Here is a 22,759-nt window from a genome sequence, read left to right on the forward strand (position 1 = left end):
AGGAGGAGAATTAGATGGGGGATATTTAAGCAGTCTCCAGATAAGATAGCTGCATTATAACCTCTAACTATAAAGCCCATCCAGGAAATGGGGGCAATTGCTGGGGAAAGGAAGTCTCCCCAACATAACGATAGAAAAGAGGTGCTGCACAGAGAACTAACAATTAGTTTGGCTAATATATTGAACCCCCTTGTACACTCCAAAACTAAAGAGAGTTTTAAATCCACTTGGTACAATGATACCTGCCACAGGCAAAGAGAGCTCTCCTTGATGCCATCAAAAGTAGTGACAGATCTTTGATCAAGCAAATGAGGTTCTGCTATAGAGACTGCATTAAACAAGCAAAGAAGGCCTGGGAGACAGATAGATGGGACACCATTAGACTAGCGCTCTCTCAATAGAGACATGAAGTCGCTCTGGTCACTAGTGTGCTCAGATAGTGAAGAAGGCCCAACAGGTTTAGAGCCCAACATTGCAGCAGCGGCATGGAAGTCCCACTTCCAATCCTTATATACTTTGAAAACAGACATTGACTCAGACCTTGGCAGACCCCGATCAGCCCCCGCACCGGATCTTGAGAAGATCCCAGGAGACTTATATAAGGAAGAACCAACAATATGGGGTCCCTACCTTTGGAGAGTTTTCAATGCTATCGTGCGAGGCATGGCGATCCCGGGTAGCTCGCTGGGGGATGAAATTTATCCTGTTTTCAAAAAGGGCTCACTTATTTTACTGATAAACTATAGGCCGATCAGTCTGACTGATGTCTCACAGAAACTGTTTGCTAGGGTCCTCCTCGGTCGCCTTCAAGTGTGGATGGAGGAGTGTAAAATCTTGAGACCTACCAGGCAGGGTTTAGTAAAAACATCCCCACCATCGCCCAAACTCTAAGCCTGCAGCTATTATATTGGAAGACGGTATCAATAGAGGGTGTCAGCCTCTATTTGATATTTGTCGACTTGAAAATTGCCTTTGATCTGGTACCCAGAGGTAAATTGTGGGAGGTACTCAAACAATTGGGAATGCCACCTTATCTCTTGACATTGATTATGAGATTGCATGTGGACAATTATGCCCAAGTAAGGTACAGGAAATTTGGGGAGTTAACCCCCTGTTTTAAAGTCAATAGAGGAGTAAGACAGGGGTTTGTGCTTGCCCCGACCCTCTTTTGCCTTTTCATCAATGCTCTGGTTGCCCATCTAAACGAGGTTGTGGACAACAACGCCCCCTAAGTTGGCGCACATCAAGGTGCCTGCCATAATGTTTGCGGACGACACCATGCTCCTCTCCAAGTCACCAATGGGCATTCAGAGGGTCTCGATAGCTTTGTAACATTCTGTGCACTCAGGGGGCTGGAGAACAACAATCTCAAAACCAAATGTATGGTTTTCAAGCCATCTAAATCCACTCGCCCCAACACCTCTCTAATTAGTACCCTGCTTGAACGGGTGACCTTTTTTTGACTATTTTGGTGTCACACTATCTGAAAAGCTTGATTGGGGCCCACAGTTAGAAAAAGCAAGCCTTAAACTTACTCAGATGGTAAAAACTTACAGGAACTCTTCTTGCAAACCTGCTCCCACGGTAGCCGAGATTAATTAAGTGCAAATCAGGAGCGCTGCAATTTATGGGGCGGAGCTTTGGGGACACTGCCCCACTAGTGAATTGTCTAAATCAAGAATAACCTCCTAAGGCAGTTGTTGGGGCTTCCTCCAAGTACTCCTTATCACTCTATGTATGGACCTTGGAATTATACCAATAGCAGAGGAGATTGGCCCCCTACCACTAACATTTTGGCGCAGATTGTGGGCCGCCCAGGAACTCACAGACAATCAGTCCGAAATTAAAGAGATTCTGGGTTTACCGGGTGTGGGCAAGTTGCCATGGCTCTCTTTTATAAGCAGGAATCGACCGCTCACATTTGCGCGTCAGATTCATTCAGGACGAGCTATTTTTAGGTCCTACTCGCCCTTTCTGGCTAGGAATACAAACTGACACTTGACCTCTGCCTCTGAAAGCAGAAAAAATTAGACAAGATAGCAAGATTTAAAGGCATCTTTATTGCTCACAGTAAATGAGCAAAAAAAATGCCTTTAAATCTTGTTAACTTGTCACATTTGCTCAGCTTTCAGAGTTAGAGGTCAAGTGCATTTCAGTTAGGTCGAGGAGATTTTGTAGGTTACTAGACCTGCAGGTCTAGTGCAATTTTTATGGTTTTTCGGGCCCTGATAAGGGACACATGCTACAAGCTAGGCCTTGCAAATCTGTGGAATAACCAGGAAGTAGCGTGCCAGGCCACCCTGCGCCTTGTAGTGGTCAGAGCATACAGATCGCTCAAATTGGCCGACATTCAGGGGAATGCCCAACTGGGTCGTTTGACTGCTGACTTTTTAAACATCAAAGCGGAGGATCATTTTGAGCACTATATGGATACTGTACATCCACTTTTGGCAAGGAAACTGTATTTCCAGTTCAGAACGGGGACCTTGCCGCTCCTTGCACTATCCACTCTAGGTCTGGAGTTGCAGAATCATGGACCCACACATATAGGGGGCCGTTCCTTAGACCTGATTTTCTCAAATGGCACCAAAATTCAGTGCCAATCCACCATCCAGCTAGACTGGTCTGATCATTTCTTGCTGAAATTCTGTCTGTTGGAAGAGGACAAACACCCTAAAAAGAACACTCTTCCACCACTCTGGCGTCGACAGTGGCACAGGGTAACGGCAGAGGACCTACAGAGGGTCTGGATAAGGCCTAACCCTATGCCCACAGACGATGTGGAAGGAGCTCTAGCTAAATTTAATGACTCCATGATTGCAGCAATAGATAAACTGGCCCCCTTAAAGCTGCATAAACAATTTCCTGTAAGCAAACAAGAAAAATGGTATACTGAAGCATTGAGAGTGGAGAAGCAGGGCTGTAGGAAGTTAGAGAAAAAATGGAGGAAAGATCGCACAGAAGAAAACGGCAGAGTACATCGTGCAGCCCAGTCTAACTATTACAAAAATATAAAGATGGCACGGAAGAATAGTCTTACACAGCAAATTGCAGAGGCAGGCAATTCCTCTAAGGAACTATATAAAATATTACAAGCATTTGTAAAACCGACAGCCTGTGACAGCCCAGATGATTTCTCTCAATCTTTATGCGATAACATCTCTCTGTTTTTTTAAAACAAAATCAATCTGATATATGAGAAATTCACGAAGGCCCCCAGCAATCATAGCAATATTTGTACTCCTGTCTATTCATCAACACATAGAAATGTCTCTTTGACAACTTTCCCTCTAGTTGGTGAATCAGACCTTCTATTCCTCATCAGTCACATAAAGTCAGGATCTCCTGACGACTTCCTACCAGCAAAAATGATGGTCCCCCTGAGTGCCCTTCTTGGACCTCAAATCCAAGATATTATTAACCACTCTCTCAGGGAAGGTCACGTACCTGGGGAATGGAAAAAAGCGGTGGTGAACCCTATCCGAAAGAATGCAGCACTTCCATGGACGGACCCTTCTAACCTCCGACCCATCTCCCTCCTGCCATACCTTAGCAAAATGACCGAGAGACATGTGAACACCTTACACATTACCGAAAGAATGGAAACACGCTATGGTGGTTCCCTTACTAAAAAAGACCAACAGTGATCCGGAGGTGCTCTCCAACTTCCGCCCCGTTTCTCTACTACCTATACTGTCTAAAATTATAGAGAAACACGTCAATAGGCAATTGTCAGATTTCATTAATGAGAATGATCTCCTACATCCCTCCCAATCGGGTTTTAGAATAGGGCACTCTACAGAGTCTACCCTACTTGGGGTGACAGAAATCATCCGCCAAGAACTTGATGGAGGAGGTACGTCGGCACTCATCCTTTTGGACTTGAGTGCCGCTTTTGACACTATTTGCCATGATATCCTAATCAAACGAATAGAAGATATTGGAATAAAAGGGAAGGCATTGAAATGGCTGGAACAATTTCTCCGGCAACGCACCTATCAAGTCTTCTCTAAAAATAATCGTTCTGAGATACATTCATCTCCCCATGGTGTACCACAGGGCTCTATATTAAGCCCCCTTCTATTCAATATATATGTCACCCCTCTAGCAGAAATTGCGGAAGAAATGGGACTCACCATTTATTCCTACGCTGACGACACGCAACTGGTGTTCTCCCTTTCCACCCCTAACAAAAACACTGTTTCTCCCCTTCGTGCTGGATTACTTAAAATGGCCACCTGGCTCCACACGAACAAATTAAAAATGAACGGAGACAAAACCGAATTACTAATATTCGGCAATCAAAAGAATCTCTGGAACCCAACACACTGGCCTGATGAAATGGGCGATCCTCCAACTGCAGTCCAACATGTAAGGAATTTAGGGATAATCATCGATGACAACATGACCATGCAGATACACATTGCCAAAACGGCCTCCACATGCCTTCTGATCCTTAAATGGCTTAGGAAAATTCTATGGCAATTACCGGAGGGAGCACAAAGGACTGTTATCCAGGCATTAATAATGTCGCGCCTAGACTACGGTAACGTCCTATTTCTTGGAACCACGAATAGAACACTAAACCAATTACAAGTGGTACAAAATTCCGCCGCAAGAATACTCCTGAATCTGCCAGGGAGAACAAGGATGACAGAACATCTCAAAAACTTACACTGGCTGCGGATCTCCAGCAGAGTAAAGTTTAAAGCTCTGTGCTATATGCACAGAATAAATGCAGGAATAGCTCCTAAGTACCTATGTAAAATGGTTAGTAATTACCTTCCCCCAAGAAATCTACGCTCAGCAGGGCAAGCTAAATTTATTGTGCCCAGGGTAAAAAGAGCTCGACTAGGTGGTCGCTCCTTCTCATACCTAGCACCAGTACTTTGGAATTCACTCCCTATCCATCTCAGACTGGAACCTTGCTACCTTCGATTCCGCAAACGAGTGAAAGCCTGGCTATTTGATCTATAACGGCCATAAGACGTCTTCTACAAATGCTGATCCAGGGCGCCGGGAAACCCTCAGGGTAGCTGTTGCGCCATAGAAATGCAATAAATAAATAAATAAATAAATAAAACACCCATTTGTCAAATTACATCGAGGCAGCGGAGGGCCTGGACCACTCTCAATCTGGTTTCAGGCCCAATCACAGCACCGAGTCGGCCCTCATCTCAGTGACCGATAACATCAGGATGTCACTGGATGGAGGGGGATCAACGATTCTGGTGCTGTTAGATTTATCCGTGGCCTTCGACATGGTGTCACATGAAATACTTCTCGGTCGTTTGAGGGAGGTGGGCATAGGAGGTACAGCTCTGTCCTGGTTGGAAAGTTTTCTTTCGGGTCGCCTACAAGGTGTCAAGTTGGGCTCCCATAATTCCATCCTGAGGGAGCTCACCAAGGGAGTGCCACAGGGCTCATGTTTAAGCCCCACGCTTTTCAACGTGTATGTGGCCCCCTTGGCGGACATTGAAGAAAATACGGGTTCACCCCGGTGTCGTACGCCAACGACACCCAACTCCTATTCCCCTTTTCAGACCCTCACGCCCGCAATTCAACAATCTTTTGCAGATGGGATGAGAGCAGTGTCAGATTGGATGGCACAAAACTGCCTCCAATGCAATGTGACCAAGACGGAAGTCATGTTGTTTGGTGGGGCTACTCTCCTATGGTCCCCAGATTGGTGGCCCTTGGAGTTAGGACCTGTCCCCAGCCCGAAACAAATTGTCAAAAACCTTAGAGTACGTCTGGATCAAGCACTCCTGTTCAAAGAACACATCAATCAAGTTACAGGAGCATGCTTCCGTGTTATCGGCATGTTACGGCGTGTTTTTCCATTCTTGCCCGATAACTATAGGAAAACATTAGTCCAGACGTTAGTAATCAGCAGGATGGACTACTGCAATGGCTTGCTAATTGCAGCCAATGAGGAACAACTAAAAAAATTGCAAGTAGTCCAGAATACTGCGGCGAGGCTGGTCCTCAATGTTCAACCCAGAACCCCATCTCGTCCTCTTCTACATCGGCTTCACTGGTTGCCAATTAGGCAACGTATCGAATTTAAGACATGTTGTACCATACATAAATGTCTGTTTGGCTCGGGACCCAGATATTTGAAGGAAAAGTTTTTACCATACATTCCAGGGCGCTCTTTACGCTCCAGCAGTCACCAATTACTTCAGGTCCCAAGATTTAGAAGAGTAAGACAAGGTGGTCGTGCCCTATCATATAAAGGCCCAGTTCTATGGAATTCACTCCCGTCCACACTGAAGCAAATTACCAATCTGGAATCCTTTAGGAAACATCTTAAAACCTACTTATTTACTCAGCTATAACAATTCTCTGCTGACAGTATTTGATCATGTCTGAGCCTTTCAACTAGGAGCGCAAGCGCAGAGATATCCCTGCCGGGATTGATTCAGGCGCTATATAAGAAAATAAATAAAATAAATAAATAAATTGCCTTTACGAATAAATTGTCAAAGCCTCTCCCCGGCATGCCCTAGATGTAATTGTACCAAGAAGACCAATATCCATGTTTTCTTTTTCTGTCCTGGGTATAAAATTGCTAGACGGCGATGGCTAGCCCCACTTTGCAGGAACTTGGGGTTTAGGCAGTTTGCGGAGGCTTTTAGATTACTGCGAACAGACACCCATCCACCCATAGTTTTGGCTGTTTCTCGCTTTTTGAATTCTATGTGGCACCATCGGAGGGCATTGCTACATTTAGCTCTGTAATCAAACAAGTCTCTCACATTCATTATTGGGTCGGCCCAGACAAGGGCTCGCGGTGCCACTGAAACCAAGCTATATCTGGCTCTGGCTGATGAGCGAAACCGGTCCCAGGATGCTTGTGTACCGGTTCACGGAGGCCCTAATCTGGCAGGTAGGGCTGGGCTGTTCCAACTGGAGCAGGGACAAGGCTGATTTGCCTACGTCTGGGTTCAAACTGAGGTGCATGGTATGCAAAAACGATAGAGTGGTATGCGCCACGAGCGGCTGCCAGTAGCTGAGATTAATTCAATTGCTCTATTCATCACCTTGTTTTTGGTGCCCTAAACAGTCTTTTGTGGGTGTATTTGCTGCAAACGCACTGCATGAGTAAAAGATTGCTACACCTTAGTGTCAACATAGATAAGCAAATTAAAAGCAGATGGCACTTGTTAGCAACACTGCTAGTGAAAAGGGACTTGCCGTTACAGATATCTATGCCCCAATTCTACCTGATTTTTTAAAAAAAAAGATACCCACCAGAAGAGTTATGTTGCGCAATAATCAGATTAAAAATTGCAGGCCTTATTTAGAGTTTGGTAGACGAGATAATCCTTCAGCAATAATTGAAGGATAATCCGTCCACCAAACTCTAAAAAAGCCCTATGGTTATAATACACGCGTACCTATGCCAACAGGAGCTCGGCCATGATCGTGACAGAGTATCCAATCAGCAAAACTCTAAATAAGGACCCAAGTACATTTACTTGTGAGACATGTTTATTTAATTTGCATCATAGATGTGGAGAGCTAAAGACTGATAGCATTTTAAATTCATATTCATAAAATAAATACAGTTTGTGGAGCAAAAGCAGCATAGATTGAAAACAGGTGACATAAATAATAACAGACTATAGCAAAACTGTGAGGCACTTAATCAAAATAAGTGTTCAGTTTACCTACGACAACTACTAGGTTTGCAAATTTTATTTTGCACTTGTTAGGTGGTACAAAGTTTATTTAAAAAATGCTGCCTATATATAGACCATTTAATGCATGGGTACTCACAAACGTTTTCCCAGGGGCCGCAAAGTTTGATCTATGGTGTGACCGAGGGCCACACTGATGCCTATGGCGGAGTAAAGCGGAAGTAGGGGAAGCAAAACATGTATATCTAGTAGCGGTCCTTAAAAATGGAGGTGTTCCTAAAGTTAGGGGCCTAGTTACTTCCTTTCCCTAACTGCAATTAACCTTTCAATAAGTGTTTGCTGTATATATAAAACATTTTCCCATGTTAGTGCTGAGTCAAGTAAACAGCAGCCCAGTGCTGCTGCTGCCCAGGGGCCGCATGTAAAGGTCAGGAGGGCCGGATGCGTCCCCCTGGGCAGTACTTTGAGTATCACTGATTAAATGCATGTATTGCATTGTATTGTACTTGCATTTATATAACGCTTACTACCCCTGACGAGTAAAGTAAAAAAGTAAATCCACATTTGAGAAGGCGCACAATCACCCGTAAGGGTCTCTAGGCGCTGGGGGCTGTCAGGAAGATTAAGCAAGCTATTGCCCAGAGTCACATGGTGCTGGGCTAATCTGCCGCCGGTGCTGGGGATCGAACCGTGATCCCAAGATTCCGGAGTCAGTCGCCCTGGCCGCGGCGCCACACCTCTTACGTGAGGCGTCGAAGCGCTTTTTCGGCGGGTAGCATTCTACTCCGGGACCCATAGAGGATTAGTGTAGCTTGAATTAAATAAAACTCTATTTATTACTTCATATTAAAAAATGTGTGCTTATTGTTTGCTAACATGTTGATACAAATAAAATGTTATACTGCTAACAAGGAAAAAACAAGCACTGGCAGAGCCAGTAGATTTATCCTATGCAAAATCTATTGGATATGTCTAAAAGGTAAGGGAGGAGTCACATGGAGTGCCATGTGCCGTATTCACTCCATGACCCTTTAGGATGACTGTGACAAGAGAGGGGAATGTAACCAAGAGTGGGTCATATACTTACCAGCGAGGTCAGCATTAGTGAAAACTGGCTCAGCCACGTCAACTCCTAAGAGAAAACAAACGGTCCCATTAGAAAGAGGGAAAGGACAATGGGAGAAACAAGGGAAAGACACAAAGACAGAAAAAGAACGTACATTCTTCCCATAGGAAGAGAAAGGAATGGAGGCAAGGCATGCAGCTGGAGGGAGATAGAAGACAGACAGGGACGAGAGGATGAGGAACGGAGAAATCAAAGGAGAAGAGACGGGACGAAGAGAGTGAGTAAAAGTTGAAAACCAGCTGTGGGGAGAGTGGGAAAAAAATGCTGAATACCATGAGAAAGCGAGATTGGCACCAAGCGGCTGGTAACCTTTCCCTGAGAACCCCAAGGAGCCAGAGGACAACACCGTGCTGAAGGAGAACTTCAGGAGGCTTCAGCTCCACTCAAGGACCTCCCAAGGGTCCGCAGGACCGGAGAGATGCTCTGCCCTAGCCACGCTCACCGGGGAGTGTGGCTCGACCAGGTCAGAGAGAACTTCAGGAGGCTTCAGCTCCACTCAAGGACCTCCCAAGGGTCCGAAGGACCAGAGAGATGCTCTGTCCTAGCCACGCTCACCGGGGAGTGCGGCTCGTCCAGGTCAGTGAGAACTTCAGGAGGCTTCAGCTCCACTCAAGGACCTCCCAAAGGTCCGCAGGACCGGAGAGATGCTCTGCCCTAGCCACGCTCACCGGGGAGTGTGGTTCGACCAGGTCAGTGAGAACTTCAGGAGGCTTCAGCTCCACTCAAGGACCTCCCAAGGGTCCGAAGGACCAGAGAGATGCTCTGTCCTAGCCACGCTCACCGGGGAGTGCGGCTCGACCAGGTCAGTGAGAACTTCAGGAGGCTTCAGCTCCACTCAAGGACCTCCCAAGGGTCCGCAGGACCGGAGAGATGCTCCGTCCTAGCCACGCTCACCGGGGAGTGCGGCTCGACCAGGTCAGTGAGAACTTCAGGAGGCTTCAGCTCCACTCAAGGACCTCCCAAGGGTCCGCAGGACTGGAGAGATGCTCCGTCCTAGCCACGCTCACCGGGGAGTGCGGCTCGTCCAGGTCAGTGAGAACTTCAGGAGGCTTCAGCTCCACTCAAGGACCTCCCAAGGGTCCGCAGGACCGGAGAGATGCTCTGTCCTAGCCACGCTCACCGGGGAGTGCGGCTCGGCCAGGTCAGTGAGAACTTCAGGAGGCTTCAGCTCCAGTCAAGGACCTCCCAAGGGTCCAGAGGACCGGAGAGATGCTCCGTCCTAGCCACGCTCACCGGGGAGTGCGGCTCGTCCAGGTCAGTGAGAACTTCAGGAGGCTTCAGCTCCAGTCAAGGACCTCCCAAGGGTCCGCAGGACCGGAGAGATGCTCCGTCCTAGCCACGCTCACCGGGGAGTGCGGCTCGACCATGTCAGAGAGAACTTCAGGAGGCTTCATCTCCAGTCAAGGCCCTCCCAAGGGTCCGCAGGACCGGAGAGATGCTCCGTCCTAGCCACGCTCACCGGGGAGTGCGGCTCGACCAGGTCAGTGAGAACCTCAGGAGGCTTCAGCTCCAGTCAAGGCCCTCCCAAGGGTCCGCAGGACCGGAGTGATGCTCTGTCCTAGCCACGCTCACCGGGGAGTGCGGCTCGTCCAGGTCAGTGAGAACTTCAGGAGGCTTCAGCTCCAGTCAAGGACCTCCCAAGGGTCCGCAGGACCGGAGAGATGCTCTGTCCTAGCCACGCTCACCGGGGAGTGCGGCTCGTCCAGGTCAGTGAGAACTTCAGGAGGCTTCAGCTCCACTCAAGGACCTCCCAAGGGTCCGCAGGACCGGAGAGATGCTCTGCCCTAGCCACGCTCACCGGGGAGTGTGGCTCGACCAGGTCAGTGAGAACTTCAGGAGGCTTCAGCTCCACTCAAGGACCTCCCAAGGGTCCGAAGGACCAGACAGATGCTCTGTCCTAGCCACGCTCACCGGGGAGTGCGGCTCGTCCAGGTCAGTGAGAACTTCAGGAGGCTTCAGCTCCACTCAAGGACCTCCCAAGGGTCCGAAGGACCAGAGAGATGCTCTGTCCTAGCCACGCTCACCGGGGAGTGCGGCTCGTCCAGGTCAGTGAGAACTTCAGGAGGTTTCAGCTCCACTCAAGGACCTCCCAAGGGTCCGCAGGACCGGAGAGATGCTCTGTCCTAGCCACGCTCACCGGGGAGTGCGGCTCGGCCAGGTCAGTGAGAACTTCAGGAGGCTTCAGCTCCAGTCAAGGACCTCCCAAGGGTCCAGAGGACCGGAGAGATGCTCCGTCCTAGCCACGCTCACCGGGGAGTGCGGCTCGACCAGGTCAGTGAGAACTTCAGGAGGCTTCAGCTCCACTCAAGGACCTCCCAAGGGTCCGCAGGACCGGAGTGATGCTCTGTCCTAGCCACGCTCACCGGGGAGTGCGGCTCGTCCAGGTCAGTGAGAACTTCAGGAGGCTTCAGCTCCAGTCAAGGACCTCCCAAGGGTCCGCAGGACCGGAGAGATGCTCTGTCCTAGCCACGGTCACCGGGGAGTGCGGCTCGACCAGGTCAGTGAGAACTTCAGGAGGCTTCATCTCCAGTCAAGGACCTCCCAAGGGTCCGCAGGACCAGAGAGATGCTCCGTCCTAGCCACGCTCACCGGGGAGTGCGGCTCGACCAGGTCAGTGAGAACCTCAGGAGGCTTCAGCTCCAGTCAAGGACCTCCGAAGGGTCCGCAGGACCGGAGAGATGCTCCGTCCTAGCCACGCTCACTGGGGAGTGCGGCTCGTCCAGGTCAGTGAGAACCTCAGGAGGCTTCAGCTCCAGTCAAGGACCTCCCAAGGGTCCGCAGGACCGGAGAGATGCTCCGTCCTAGCCACGCTCACCGGGGAGTGCGGCTCGACCAGGTCAGTGCCTGTATATGGGAATGGAGCAGGCGCTCGCGGGTAAGGTTGGAGGGAGTGGGGAAAGAGAGCCAAAGAAGCCTCAGGAAGAAAGGGACCAAGAGAAAGTATTGACCTTTGCCTTCTATTAGTAAAGCACTTGTAATTCAGAAGTGAAGTTTGAATTGGGAATTGTGTTTTTTTCTGTTTATTTATTTTATGCAGGTCAAGAAAAGAGGAGTCTCGAGAAAGCATATGAAAAAAGAAGACATAGAAGGGTCAGGGCAATAAATGAGCAGGGAAAATAACCTACACTTACCTGCCACTTCGGTCTTGTGGTTCTGAAAAATATGGGTCCGTAATAGTACCGGACTCGAGAATAAAAAACTTCGTCGAAATAGGACGAATTTGGTATCAAAAGACCGGGAATGACGAGTACATCAAGTACATGTATTTTCGGCATATTCGAGTGACGATTTCACCTCGAAATCGTCATTTTCCTTCTGAACCCTTAGCTGCATGTTGCCCTCTACATAGGCCTTAATCCAGTCGAATTTGATTCCACAAGGACACATACTCCTTAATCGACTTCTTCCTGACCCCAGTACAAGTTAGAACCATTGCCCCAGGCCGAGCTCGTTAGGTCAGTTCCCTCCCAGTGGCCGAGCAAGATAGTATCTAGGCCCAACCGGCCATAAAGCCATTTCAGCACGCACACCTGCCATATCTCGCTCACATCTTTCTTCACTCCTTTTCCTCACTTATTTTATGGTGGGGAGGTGACCATTTTTATTAGGGGTCCAGCGATATCTGATGAAATGTTGGGCCTTGCCGGATGATTTGTTATGGGCAGCACGACGTGAAATATGTACATGTCATCATGACTCTGCTTTCTTTTGTAAAACGGTAACCATAAATGAAATACCACGCACCCAAGGAATGTTTCGCCAAAGGGCGAATATTGTGTATAAGAAGAGAAGCCTCACTTTGTGAAAGTGTGCAGTCTCCTGAATATACTGGTATTGTACTTCTAGGACCCTGTCACCTTGGTTGCAGCCAATAAACGAATCTTTGACTTCACCTGGAAGACTCTGAAGTTTCTGTAGGTCTGACTCAGGAGAACCCGAGGTCTCTGGTGTGTTGATCCCCTGGCACCGCTGGGTTACCGGTTCTGTACCGGTTCTTAAAAACCCAGTACCTCATTTGGCGCCCAGCGTTGGAGCGATTCCAGTGGTACCAATCAGCCTGAAGATCGTGAGGAGCTTCGTGTGAAAATTCCGGAGGAGGGCCCACCACCTCATCGACCCCTGCATGTCGACGTGGTCCGAAGGTCTTTACTGCGAGGTTCCCCGCTTCTCGACGGCTACAAGGACTGCTGCCCTGGCTATCGCCCTGATGTTGGACCCTTGAAATTTTCGGTACAGCGAAACGCTGAGACGAGTCTTCTGGTGAAGCCATCGATATTTTTCAGTTAAGTATAAGTGGAGCGCCTCCTAGTCCTTAGTTGGACTTACTTTGTGGTATCTTAGAGATACATAAAGGTTTTTATTGGTTCTTGCAAGCACCATAACCGAAGGACTCGTGTTTTCACGAGCAATATCGTAATCGATAACTCCTTTGAAGTTTTGGAACTAGACTAGAGAGAAAGGATGCCTAGTCTTAGACTCGGGAATTTGTTTTGTCTTGGTAATAATAATAGGGACTCCCGATTGGAGGACTCATGTCCGGTTCCTCCAGTTGGAACTCCGACTTACGAGCTGTACGTTAAACATGGGGTAGGCCCCATCGTTTACAACGAGGTATGGATTAAATACACTAGGAAAGACGGTGTTTTAAAATGGCCCCAATATGGTAGCTTTGATTCTGAGATCTTAGACAACCTTGAAGTTAAACTCTTCAAAAAGAAAGCCCGGCCGGCAATGTTTGACTCTTTCCGCATATGGCGCAAAGAAGCCAAACAAAAAGAAATTAAATTAGCTAAGAAAAATAAGAGAGAAGAGGGACTTTCAGTAATGCAAGCTGCCGTGCAGTTTAAAGATAATGAGGAAGAGCAGATAAATGAACAATTGCACAGGCAACGTAAAATGGCAATAGATAAGTGCTATCCAGTTTTGCCGTCTCTTCAGCAAGGGACAGGAAAAGAGCGTGAAAAAGACCAATTAATGTCACAATTGTTAACTTCACCACCGCCCTATGCGCAGAATGCTACAGCACCCCTGCAACCCTTAGTTGCACAAGCTGCGCCTCTGGCTCTTCCACAGCACCCACCAGCTATTCTTCAGCTGGTTCCTACTTCTTCGGTGCAGCCTCCTCCAGGCCCACCGACCACTTCTGCTTCATCTATGTCTTCTACGATTTTGCCTACTGTACTTTCTACATCTCCTAATGCCCCCTCTATGATTTTGCCTAGTACCACATCTATTATTCCTCATACCTCTTCTGCCATCTCTGCACCCGCCTTACCTCACCCCGTTTTTCCATCTGTTTGTTCTTCCGTTTCACCTTCCCTTCGGCAGAAAATGGCCAGCACTGTTACTAATCTTCTTTTACCCCTTTTCGGGTCACCTGCTACGACCCCTAACATAAGTAGAAGACAGTTGCGAAGTCAACTGCCCGATTATCAAGAAAGAGATTCCCTGAATAGTTTAGCTCGGAAATGGGTCATGGACACTGCAAAATATGATTTACAGTCTGTCATGGAAGTTTTCCATCAATGGGAAACAGCGACACAGAGATATGTGTTCGAACAGATGTGTGTTTTTCTTTGCGAAGATTTAGAAGACAATGATCAGGATTGCCTCCCACAAGAGATGTGTCGTATAAGGTTTAAATTTAGTCTGGGTATGATTGTAGGTCCCGATGTAGAAGAAGCAGTTGAAATGCTATTATCATATCGAAGTAAGGGAAGTAGTTCTGGGTCACCATCGGAATCTAGTGCATCTAGTAGGAAAAAGGCACGACAATACCCTATGAGAGAAGTTCCCCCACAATGGAGAGAGGGTGACGCGACAGCTGTCCCACCTGTCCTGCCCCACTTTCACCGAGTATGGGTACATGTTCCATGGAAGCGAGCTGAAGTTTTAGCACTCAAACAAACACTACCAGATCCGCGTAAAAATCCTGCAGGGTACTATAAGGAATTGTCGCAAACTGCTGGGTCATGTATTATGAATTTGGCCGATATCGATATGTTATTCGGGAACGTTGTTCCACAGCCTTTATGGGGAAAAATTCGTCATGTAGATCATGACCAGGAATTAGGTGACACGTGGGCTAATATTACTGTTGCAGATGCACGACAAGTTGGTGGTGCCAAGCCTGAACCCCTGATAGCGGAACTACCTGGTAGGATAGTAGATTACATGAAGACAATAATGCCTGCGATACGTGTAAATTGGGATAAGTTATCTGCATGCAAGCAAAAGAAAGAAGAAACTGTGTCAGATTTCTTCACCAGATTTGAAGAAACATTCATTGACCACAGCGGTCAAGATATGACCACAGAAGGTGGCCAGAGATTGTTTGTCGATAAATTTGTGCACAATCTGCTTCCAGACTTGTGTAGGAAATTAAGAGATTCAGAAAGTTCTTGGGCAGTCTCATCTTCAGCCCAGATATTAGCTACCGCACAGTACTATGAGAATAGAGACAAGGATGAGAAAGATAAAGTAGAGAAGAAAACTAGAGAACTCAAAACGAAGGTTTTGCTACAGCAAGCCTATCCGCCACGTGGTGGTGGTAATAAAAATAACAATGGTCAGAATCACTACCGGAACACTTTTCAGCAGCCTCAGAGAAACTTGCAGAGATTCGATTACAATCAAAACCGCGTAGGTCCCAACCAGTGTTTATACTGCAAACAAGAGGGTCATTACAAATATGACTGTCCTGCCCTGCCGCAACGTACAAATGAATTTTCTGGCGTAAGAGGTCGTGGTAGTCAGCAAGCACCTAGAGGTAGAGGGCGTGGAAACACCCCTCAGGACGCACGTCCCCTTCCACCACAAAACTCTATGAACAGGTTTGACCAGCAAAATAACGTATCTGACAGGACAGCTCAATACTACGTCGATGAGTATTACACAGAAAATGAGCAGTGGGAGAATAATGATTGCTAGGACAGCCTTAGACAAGGAGAGGGAGTTGTTTCAGTTCCAGTAGATCAGAGTGGACCTTACGTTGAGGTGATTACATCGGGTGTGTCAGAGCCTTTTCTGTTGGATACTGGTGCTACAAAGAGTTCTATTATGCACTCCAAACTCCCTGGCGCACCTTTGTCTGGCGAAATGAACGTTTCCGTAGGTTTTTCTGGCGCCCCGGTTAGAAATACGATTTCTGACCCTTTATCTCTTTCTGTTGGTCCTTGTGAATTCGAAGCACCCCTTATTTTGACAACAGGTTGTGGTGAAAATTTGCTAGGATTAGATTTGCTAAAAAGATTGTATGCGACTTTGTACTGTTCTCCCTCAGGAGTACAACTGACTTTAGGTAAGAAAGTGGTTTCTCCCATATATTTGTCGAGAAATACGCTTCCAGCAGAATTGGCAATTCTGCCAGATATTCTTTGGGCTACTGGTCCGAATGATGTAGGTCTTTTAGAAATTCCACCATATGTTGTAACATTGAAGTCGAATGTCAAAATGCCACGAATTCCCCAATACAGAATATCCATTGAGGGCGAAAAAGCTTTGCTAGCGATTGTTTACGAGTTAATTGAGAAAGACGTAATTGAAGAAACACGAGGCAATGTTTGCAATAGTCCTGTTCTGCCTGTTTTAAAACGAAATAACCCTTCTCAGCCACCTGTGTACAGATTTGTGATCGATCTTAGGGAAGTAAATAAGATAGTGGTGCCACAATTCCCAGTTGTCCCCGACATTACAACATTATTGACTATGATTCCAGCATCCGCATCCTGGTTTTCGGTGATTGACCTGAAGAATGCTTTCTTCAGTATCCCGATTGCTGAGGAAAGCAGGGATATTTTTTCCTTTAGTCTAGGTGGTCGCAGTTTCCGCTTTAAACGCGCTCCTCAAGGCTACTGTGAAAGCCCCTCAATATACAGTCAAGCTCTGAAAAGTCAGCTCGACGCAATGGTTTTGCCCAAAGGTTCCACTCTCGTACAGTACGTGGACGATTTGCTCATAGCCGCGGATACTGAGAAAATATGCAAAATGGCCACGTTGGCACTACTGCGTCATCTATGTGATCTACATCACAAGGTGTCACTTTCCAAGCTCCAATATTGCCGACAAGAAGTGACCTACTTAGGTCATCTCTTATCGAAGGAGGGAAGGAAACTGACCCCAGAAAGAATTCAGGCAATAGCGAAATTAAATGTGCCAAGAACGTAGAGAGAAGTACGCGCCTTCTTGGGCATTACATCGTACTATAGACAGTGGATTCCAAATTTTTCGTTATTAGCCAAACCCTTATTGGCACTAACGTGTACAAATACACCCAATCCCATTCCTTGGTCCGATGAGTGTCAGAAAAGTTTTCTCGAACTACGCACAGCATTATGTTCGGCCCCTGTGTTAGGTAACCCCAACTACAGTAAACCTTTCACATTATATGTCCACGAGAAGGAGGGTTGTGCATTGTCTGTGCTGACTCAGTTACACGGAGATAGACAACGGCCATGCGCCTATTTTTCGTCAACTTTGGATCCGGTAGCACGAGCATTGCCAAGTTGTCTAAGGGCCACAGCAGCAGCAGCTGTTTCTATTCGACAGTCTGCAGGTCTAGTAATGAATAATACACTAATCGTGATGGTCCCGCATGCAGTAGACACATTGTTAAATAGGACCAAGACACAGCACTTAACTAGTGCTCGACTGTCCAGTTATGAATTGACGCTACTAGCAAGCCATGTGCACATCAAAAGGTGCAGTACCCTGAACATAGCCACATTGTTACCAATTGCTGAGGAATCGGATGCTTCAGAACAGCACGATTGTTTCCTCAGAACGGAGGAGACAAAAGGGAGAGTTGATCTATTCGATACTCCTCTCGCCGAATGTGATGGTACATTATGGGTGGATGGTTCATGCTTTAAACTCCCAAATGGTAACGTGACTACAGCGTATGCTGTCACAACTCTGCACACAATCATTGAAACTGCGCGAATACCACATGGTTCAACTCAAGCCGCCGAACTCGTGGCGTTAACGAGAGCATGTGTGTTATCAAAAGGAATGAAAGTGACTGTCTATACCGACAGTCAGTATGCTTTTGGAGTGGCTCACAGTTTTGGTCGATTGTGGAGAGAACGTGGGTTCCTGACTTCGCATGGAGCTAAGATTCAGCATGGTCAGTTGGTGAATGAGCTTCTTGAATCACTGACGTTGCCCCTGAAAGTAGCGGTCGTAAAATGTAGTGCACACAAGAAAGTGATTGATGATGTTGGTCGTGGAAATGCATTTGCTGATGAAACTGCTAAGGACACGGCAAAGAATGTGATGAGCCGAATGTATGTTGCGAGCCCAGAAAGATGGACTGGTGATGTTGGAATATGTGAAGACACAATAGAAAGTGTGAAGTCCATCCAAGCTGAGGCCACGGAGAAAGAGTTAAGCATGTGGAGAGAAAGTACAGGGAGAATGGATGCAAATGGTTGTTGGATTGAATCGACAGAGCAACAAAGATGGTTGTTACCCGATGCATATGTGCCTGCAGTGGTTACAATGGCTCATGGGATGGCCCATATCAGTGCAAAAGGGATTTGCGACTTGTTGGCCCCAGTGTGGAAGAATTCAGGGATTCCCAAGTGTGCAGAGAATGTTGTCAAGAATTGCATGGTATGTCTGAAGCACAATCCTGGTAGGGGAACTCCAACTCCAGCTGGTCATTTTGCACCTCCTACGTATCCGTTCGAGGTTTTGCAGCTAGATTTCATACACATGGAGAGGTGCAACAACTTAAAATACGTGCTCGTGGTTGTTTGTGCCTTCTCAAGATGGGTAGAAGCCTATCCCCTAAGGGACAATACTGCCTTGTCCACAGCGAAAGCCCTTGTGAAAGAGTTCTTCCCCAGATTCGGAATGCCTAGAATGGTCTGGTCGGACAACGGAAGTGAATTTGTGGGTTGTGTGATGAAACGAGTGTGTGAAGGGCTAGGCATTAGTCAGAAGTTCCACGCTGCAAATCACCCCCAATCAGCTGGATTAGTGGAATGTTACAATGGCACGCTTAAACTTAAATTGGCCAAAATCCAAGCGAGCACGGGTCTTAAATGGCCCGACGCTCTATCCTTAGCACTCCTATCCACCAGAATGACTGTGCATTCGCGAATGAAACTCAGCCCCTATGAAATAATCTTTGGTCGGCCAGTCAACATATGGGGAGTGCCTAGGCCCACGAAGTTTAGCGAGCTGCAACACCCCATTTTGCTTGACTATCTGCATGAATTGACGGCTAAATTGCGTGTTTTATATCAACAGGTCCACAACACCTTGCCTCCGGTTTCTGAGACACCGGGTCACTCCATTGACCCCGGCTCCTGGGTATTGGTCAAGAATTTCCAGAGGACAAGAAACGACCAGCCCAGATGGACCGGACCTCACCTCGTCCTCCTGTCTACAAGGTCGACCGTTAAAGTGGAGGGGAAGGCCAATTGGGTCCACGGGATCCACTGTAAGAGAATACCCTTCCCTCTGCCACATGACCAATGGGTCCGGACAGGAGGCACTGACTCAAAGCGCACAACTGATGAACGCATAAAAGAAGCTAAACGTGATTGTGAAAGTGGGAACATTTTTCAAGAAACTACGCCGCCATCAGAACAATTGAACTCTGTGGAACCTGAGCTACTATTTCCGGACCAGACAGTACCCGGGAAAAGACGCTACCATTTACGACCGAGAAAAACAGACTAAAGTAAAAGTGATTTATTTTATGATCCGAGAGAAAAACCTGTGGACTAATAAAAATAAGTTTTTTTTCCAAAATGCTATTTTTGAAAGTGCAGATTCTCCCATCTAGGTAACTTGCTTATTTTTGTTTTTTTTGAACCGCCATCCGGGTTCCGCTGCTAGGGTCGCGGTTGATTAAAGACTTTTGGGTGCAGCTGACAACAATAGGTTGCTGGTTCCAGTTGGTCGAAGGGAGTCACCCTAGACTGACGGAAGCATCCTTTAGCAGAAACAACCTACCGCCGCGGGCAGCACCTTAGAGAGGATGGAGTTTCCTGATGTGGAGAGAACTGCCAAACAAATGAACTTTAAGCAGAGACTTTTGAAAACAATGAGAAAGAAATTTTTTATAATGATGTGTATTTTTATGCTATTTAGCGTAATGGTGTTTTTAATAAGCTATGTTTTATTCTCTTTTCACGTGACATTCACACCTACTACATCACCCATACCTCCCCCTACTGTTTCCTCTCATTCTTTCCACTCTTTGCCTGACCACGAATCAAGTAGGAGATTAGAGTTCATTAATAACTCCTTCGTTCAGCTATTACACCAACACCAACTTGTAATGAACACAACCAACTGTTGGGTGTGTGGTCTCATGCCCCACACCACGGATAGAGGTATCCCCTATCTGGTCCTGCCATTTAGTCACAATGGGTCAGTATGGGCATATAGGACAATGTTCATATATGCACGAGAAATCCAACCCCTACGTTCTGTAAAAAACAACCTCAAGACTAGCGCCCTAGTGAAGGGTATAGTTGACATGATCAAGGAAGTGACTTCTTACGAAGATACCCCGGATGATGAGATACTTGCATATGTAGGTTGGAATGTGACCGGATATGGCACTACATTAAGTGAGAAACAGCAAGCCAAGAGATCGTCCCCTATCTGGATCGTACCCCATCAAGGTCACCTGTGTCTGCAAGGTATTGGTAAGAATCCCAGAGCTCAGCTAGGGAAGAGTGTCTGCACTCAAACTTACGTTTTTGGATCTCAGACTTCCCCTGCCTTTTCAGCCGCAAAGGGTACTTATTTCATCTGCCACGATAGAGCCTATACATGGTTGCCCCCTGACTTCTCGGGCTCATGTTTTGTTTCATTCCTGTTACCACCCACCTACACAGCAGCGGCGGATTACCATCGGACAAGGGTAGTTAGAGGTGTTTTTAGTAAAGAAGACACTGCGGGTCAAGAATTTGGTGACTTTGCAATGGGTATTCTGCCGTTCTGGGGAGCCATGGTTAACAGCAGAAACATAAGGCAATTGACAAGGGTAGTTGAATCCACCGTGATTGAAACTGCTGGTGCCCTTAGTAACCTGACTGCTGAGCTCCAGTCGGATCGACTGATGACCCTTCAGAACCGGGTCGCTTTGGATATAATACTTGCGGACCGGGGTGGAGTATGCAAATTGATCCAGTCCAGTTGTTGCATTTTTATTCCAGATAATGCTCCAACAGTATACGAGGCCATCTCCAAACTACATAAGATTTCCGAATCTATTCATATGGATAAAGGAGATTGGTCATTAATGGGATGGTTCTGGGGACTGATATCTGCCTGGAGATGGAAAATTCTGATGGTCATTGGGATGGTCTTAGCCATTCTTTTCCTGTTCTGTCTATGCATACAGTGTGCTCCTGCAATATGTGGCCTCTGTGCTACATCATGTGTAAGGAAGCCTGTGTCAAGACATGAGCTCAGCACTAGAATGATGTTGCAGCAACATCTCAATGACTTTGGGAATATAGATCTGGACTCAGATTAACATGAGGATAGATTAATTGCCTATGTAAGGGCAAAAGGAGGGTCTGTGGTTCTGAAAAATATGGGTCCGTAATAGTACCGGACTCGAGAATAAAAAACTTCGTCGAAATAGGACGAATTTGGTATCAAAAGACCGGGAATGACGAGTACATCAAGTACATGTATTTTCGGCATATTCGAGTGACGATTTCACCTCGAAATCGTCATTTTCCTTCTGAACCCTTAGCTGCATGTTGCCCTCTACATAGGCCTTAATCCAGTCGAATTTGATTCCACAAGGACACATACTCCTTAATCGACTTCTTCCTGACCCCAGTACAAGTTAGAACCATTGCCCCAGGCCGAGCTCGTTAGGTCAGTTCTCTCCCAGTGGCCGAGCAAGATAGTATCTAGGCCCAACCGGCCATAAAGCCATTTCAGCACGCACACCTGCCATATCTCGCTCACATCTTTCTTCACTCCTTTTCCTCACTTATTTTATGGTGGGGAGGTGACCATTTTTATTAGGGGTCCAGCGATATCTGATGAAATGTTGGGCCTTGCCGGATGATTTGTTATGGGCAGCACGACGTGAAATATGTACATGTCATCATGACTCTGCTTTCTTTTGTAAAACGGTAACCATAAATGAAATACCACGCACCCAAGGAATGTTTCGCCAAAGGGCGAATATTGTGTATAAGAAGAGAAGCCTCACTTTGTGAAAGTGTGCAGTCTCCTGAATATACTGGTATTGTACTTCTAGGACCCTGTCACCTTGGTTGCAGCCAATAAACGAATCTTTGACTTCACCTGGAAGACTCTGAAGTTTCTGTAGGTCTGACTCAGGAGAACCCGAGGTCTCTGGTGTGTTGATCCCCTGGCACCGCTGGGTTACCGGTTCTGTACCGGTTCTTAAAAACCCAGTACCTCAGTCTGTTCTGTCCGCGATACCCTGTCCTCCAGGCCGAAACCCCTGAAAGAAGAAGAAAATCTGTCACAAGAGGTCTACAACAAAGGAAGACCAACAAAAGCCAAGGGAAAGGACTTTACATTCAAGAAACTGAAAGCCTAAATTGTTTCTTTTTCAGTTAACCTGAGTAGTGTGGACTGTAGACTTTGGTCAGACCCTACTCGGCTAAACTTGGTGTCAGAAGTGGGTTTCCCTCCAACCCCGTTTGAAACAAGATGAGGAACCTACTACAAGAACGATGATGGATTCAACCCAGATCTGGGGTGAGTGTCTGAAAAGTTTCAGCACGCCGTCCATCATCCCCTTTGGTTTTGCTTTGTTCGCCCTAAGTTGGCAGGGTATGCCCAGACAAGGGTCCCTTGCTCACTTTACTGGATTCAAGCTAGCCTGGCTGAAGAGGGTTATTACCACAAAACCGGTCCTAGGATGCTTGTTTCAGATCAGGGAAGACCTGCCTTGGCAGTTCGGGCTGGACTGTTCCCATGAGGCACAGGGTCAAGGCTGATTTGCACGTAGCTGGGTCTGTACTGAGGT

At 47.0% G+C, this 22,759-nt stretch overlaps 1 protein-coding gene across 1 annotated transcript in view; it reads right to left on the reverse strand.

Annotated features, from left to right (window-relative positions):
- The window catches only part of LOC144772257 (uncharacterized), a 367,797-nt gene that overhangs the window by 334,638 nt on the left and 10,400 nt on the right, over window positions 1-22,759 (reverse strand). The window contains 1 exon segment of the mRNA XM_078656480.1: window positions 8,734-8,778. The gene's annotated coding sequence lies outside the window, so the exon portion shown is untranslated.

This window comes from Lissotriton helveticus, chromosome 8 (assembly GCF_964261635.1).
Source record: "Lissotriton helveticus chromosome 8, aLisHel1.1, whole genome shotgun sequence".
NCBI lineage: Eukaryota > Metazoa > Chordata > Amphibia > Caudata > Salamandridae > Lissotriton > Lissotriton helveticus.